This window comes from Struthio camelus, chromosome 16, assembly GCF_040807025.1.
Source record: "Struthio camelus isolate bStrCam1 chromosome 16, bStrCam1.hap1, whole genome shotgun sequence".
In the NCBI taxonomy this organism is placed as follows: Eukaryota; Metazoa; Chordata; class Aves; order Struthioniformes; family Struthionidae; genus Struthio; species Struthio camelus.
The window spans coordinates 14717114-14722196 of NC_090957.1; positions in this window are offsets into that span (position 1 = coordinate 14717114).

Here is a 5083-nt window from a genome sequence, read left to right on the forward strand (position 1 = left end):
AAGGCAATCATCATGAATACAGGCCAGCTTGTTCCTCTTAACAATACAGTGGAGTGTGCTGGCTTGTTGCATCTGAAAGGTGTGTGTGTGTTGTTGATGTTATAAAAAGTTAATGTATGGGTGGGGCTGTAAAAAGGCAAATTGTAGACAAATAACAAATTCAGTATTTATTGTTATTTTTATAAGTTTAAGATCTAAGGTGTGATGCTCCTAACGCAGTTCAGTCAAAATGAGCTGGGCTAGAGTTCTGATATTTGTAGTTCCTAAGCTTTAATGTTCCTAAGTTCCTAAGCTTTAATTTTGAGTGAAGCAGGCTAGAGGATGCTCTCGCATGTAGCTACTGTATTGGTGGATCTAAGAGAGTGCTAGCTGTTTGATGGGGCAAAAAGAGGAAAGCAGTGATGAGCAGCAGAAATCCTGAAGGGTTGCAGCTTGAACCCTCAGAGCTCCATAGAATGAACTAGTAAGGCCTGAGCCGAGCCAAAACGAGCTGTACCAAGGCAGGCATGGTGTTGCCTGTCTGGTCCCTCAAGCTCCCTGGTGGAGCTCTCATCTTTGCCCTTCTGGCAAAGGTAATCGTGGAAAAAGCTGGTACTTCAACTTTCATTCTAGACTGGGGGCAACACTTGTAGCTCCTTTTAAGGTCTACACAGCTTCCAAGCCTGTTTTCTCCCCCAGGCCAAGAACATTTATGCCTTTAAACGCTCACCGCCCTGGCCAAGTTACTAAGTAGACCACTACACAAGTAAACCACAGAACTGCTGGAGCTGTCGCCAACTTTACTGATCTTCTAGGCCAGCAATGTTGTTGAATGTTTGTTCCATTTATGACTGATTTTGCATTGAGGACGAAACGCGGTTTGTCGTCTTACATGTTTTTTTAAGACAGTGAAGACTTTTTTTCAGCAGCTGTTTTGGCTCATAGAAAGCTTAGAAGTCATCCATGGAAAGGATGATACTAGTTTGATGGCCCATACAGCTTTTTTGGTCGCTTTTGGTTTACACAATTAAATATGGTGGCCTGGGAAGATATGTTTTGTAAAAGATGTAAACCCAGATGGTGGTTTAATCATGCCATTGCCCTCTGCAGCATTGCAGTTTTTCCTCAGCAAATTGCCTGAAGTTCTGTAGAGTGAGGTTTAACAAGACTAAAAGGAAAGTTAAAAGTTTAAAAGGAGAAAACAATACTATATTAAGGTTTGAGTGAATATTAGCTCTTCCTGAGTTGGTAACATTCCTGTTTAACTTCTTGCTTTCCAGTTAAGCAGACTGCTCTTTCAAATTACAGGGTCTTACAGTCATGCTAGAAATCCTACTACGTTTACAGTTTAGACCAATTGAGCAGGTTGCAAATTTAATCAGCGCAGCTACCACTGGGACTAGCTGATCCTGTTTCGAGGGCTTTATTTGTAATTCCATGCAAATAAAATTCTTTAGTAAAGATTGGTACTTCTCATCAGAAGTCTTCAAAGTGGTTTTACAGATTTCAGAATTGTTGCTTTTTTTACATGTGAGGAAACTGAGGCGCACGTGTCCATAGACAAGTAACTTTTTGCTTTTAATAGGACAACAGCTGAACTGAAAATACAAAGCTGAACTGAAAACACAAGGCATATCTTGTCAGTCCTACTTGGAATTTCTCTCCAGGAGGTGCTCTGCAAGAAACTGGTAGGCCTCCACCCCAACGAAACTGCAAAGGAGAGACAGGGCCGCAGATCTGTCAGGAGAAGGGAAACAGAGGCCATGCCTGCAGAACAAATAGGTTTGGGCTTTCTGAGCTGGCAACAGCTATTCTCTACTTCCTTGATCTTTTTTCACGATCTATCCTCTAATACTTTTTTTTTTTTTTTTTAAAGCAGCAAGGTTCTAGTTTTGGAAGTCAGTGCTGTATGGAATGCTGGTGGTTTATTTATAAAAATATATCTAGCATTTGCCAAGCTCAACAATGACTTTATAGAGAAAAGCATAACAGAAGGATGCCAACGTGGGAGAGGCTTATGATCATTGCAGAGCTGAAATGCAACAAAAATAGCTAAACAATTTAAGAGACAGCCAAATAATTTCAGTGCTGTTTCTATACAGCCAAACCCACCTCGCCCTAAGAAATAATGCAACTTAATAAGTTGCTCAAATACCGCAGGCCTGGAGAGAGACGGGGTGACCTGGGAGGAAGTTCTGACCGACGCCAATAAAGCCTTTGGGCTTTTTGGGCCAGGATTCAGCCAGCGCTGTTTTGCCTAATCTAGAAATCGCACTTCCAGTTTGCAGGATAACAAAGAGCTTGTTGTGTTGCGTTGTCCCCAGTAGATGGTGCCTGCTAATGCCGATGTAAAGACAGCCTTTTGCATTGCCTTGTAAAGCCTTCCTAATGGAACACAGCTGCCAAAATGCACCCCAAGCTGCCAAGTGGCTCAAAAGAGTCCATGGTCAAACTTCTTTTTTAATATGACAAAAGTCTGCTGGTGCTCAGGTGAAACTCTGCTCAGAAGAGCTATGCATGGTTTTAACAGTCCTCTGAGCAAATCATCAGTGAAATTGCCCTCAGCCTACAAAGCACAACTTGTGCTGATGTGTTTGTAGGACAGCAGCTGAAGTTTTTGCGCATAGGAGGGTTGGTTCAGGGCAGCAATGTCAGCTGTCCAGCTCATGAGCTGGATCCAGCTTCTCTTGACCTCACAGACTTCCCGGGTACGCTACACACAAAAGGTAAAGCCAAGGAGGGTATGCATGGCTTTGGGGGTTTCCTTTTTTGTTTAAAACTTCTGCTGAGTGTCTGTTTCTGGTGCGTGGAAGACAGGATACTGGACTAGAAAGACTTTTTGTCTAATACATTAAGGATACTGGAAGTCCTTTGACTTGTGAGAGCTTGTTGTGCACAGATGAAATACCCAGGAAAACTGTCTAAACAGAAAACCGTTACACTCCCCTGGGTTGATCTGTCTGTCACAAGAGTAAAGTTGTTCTGGCTTTTTAAAGAAGTGACTCCAGCAGGTCAGAGTTGAGAGGTAGCATATCAAAGAGCAATAAGGAAATCTGATTCTGTGACTGCCTGTTCTAAACTGAAGCGATCCCAGATCTGACGACACGCCACCTTTCAGTGGCAGAATCAGCATTTTCAACGTTGCCTGACATTGGCATCCAGTGACCCATCCTACCGCTCCCCAGCTATTGCAACTGTTGAGCAGCAAACATTTCAGGAATGATTGTTCTCCAGGGGAGATATCTTGAGTGGATGAAACGGAACAACTTGAATGTGTTCTTAGTGAAAAGCATTAAAGATTTTAGCTGGCAGTTCTTGTGCATCAAATCCATCCAGGGTGGAAACTACTGCAGAGGAGTAATGTTGTTGCTATTTGCTTATCAGCTGTGGTAAACATTAAAGCTGTTCAGAGAACTTTCTTGTCAGTAAAGTGCTATTTCATAACGTTGGTTTATAAACTGTTTTGGAGCTCACCTCTGCTGGAGGCTGACAGTGATTCATTGGCTGTTCATGTGTTAGCTCAGCAATGCGGAGCTGCTCCGTAACGCTCCATATAGATGAACAAGCTTTAGTCATTCCAGACTTTCGTCTGTGGCAACATCATGTAGTTTTCCGTGATGTTTTCAGGTTAATATTAATATTAATAAGTTATCATCCCTTACACAATCTCTGTAAGGATCTCCAAATTCAAGCCTCTCAGGAAAGGATTTTGAAATCAAGGCGGCTGACTCCATTGAGACCTTTTGGGTTAAATTTGCGGGAGATGGGATTTTGTCTAGACACCCAAGAAACTGGGAATGTTTAAGCAACCGGAGCTTGTATGGATCTACGTACCATGCTCTTCTGAGATCTTTATTGGTGGAAACTCCTTGTTAGGATTTAAGCTGCTTATACCCCACTTCTGAGATTTTGTCTAAAGCTGAGTTTGAAATCTGTTCACCTTTCCACAAGAGGGTCTTTCTGTTTCTGATAATATTCTGATTAAAGCAGCTGGATAAACACTTTCATACTCGGAGCCAGAAGTCTTCTGAGAACTGTGATTTGGCATTGAGCTTTACTGAATTCTTCTCAGCCTGAAGGCCAAAACCGTAATGACTAACCCAGCAGCATCAGGAAATGCCAGGTCAGAAAGCTGCCTGATTCTGGGGGCGCAGGTGCCCTCCCAGACACTTCCCCATGTTACAATAAGTTGAGGATGGAGTTTCCTGCTTCTGTTGGGTCCAAGCCAGTCACTTTCTCATCATCCATATTCTTAAGTGGAGCAGCAGATGGATCAGTTGCTTCCTAGATACGAACCAAACACGGATGCATTTGCAGACAGAGCTGCTCTTGTTTTGAAAGGAAGCGTTGCTCTGACCTGCACCGAGGAACGTTCGGCGCTTGGATCTCTGTAGCAAGGCCAAGTATTCCCACTGCACCATCCCTGCTCGGCGCCTTCCCGCGTGCCAGCTGTCCTTCTGGCTCTCGCGGCAGTCCATCAGTCAGAGCTTACTGGCCCAGCCTCGACCTTCTTCATTTCTAGCATCTGTATTTTACTACAAGGCCCTCCATGTGCCTGAGTGACTTTCCTGTTTTGCTGTGTTATGCCGATCCCTTTCTCCCTTATTTAAATCCCACTTGCCTTCCCTAAATGCTAACCCCTGTCCAGCCGAAAGGCGGTGTGTTGCAGGATCCCTTGCAGAGCTCTTCAAGCTGCACTGAACAGATGCTCCTGTTACTTCAGATTTTTGGCACCCTTAAAAAGAGGAAGAGGCCTGTGAGCTTTAAAATAGGTGTGTGGTTGAGGCTGGCATAAAAAGAGAAGCAGAGCTAAGTCGCATCTTATTTTTTCTGAAGTGAAGCAGAATCAAAACATCCTTTTGCTTTAGTCAAATGAAAACAAAATAGTCAAAAAATACTGCAAGGAGTAAACAGAGCTGTTACCTTGTCCCTGGAAACGCCAGGATCCAACAGAGGATCCCTGCAAGATGATCAGCTGTGCACGAGTCGCAGGAGAGGCTGCAAGGCTGGCGTATGCGCCTCGCACGTGGCTGGCATGAGAAACAAACCAGCCTGGCCTCCGACTGCTCCGGGCTCCCCTGCCTGGGAGGGAAATTCAAGCATA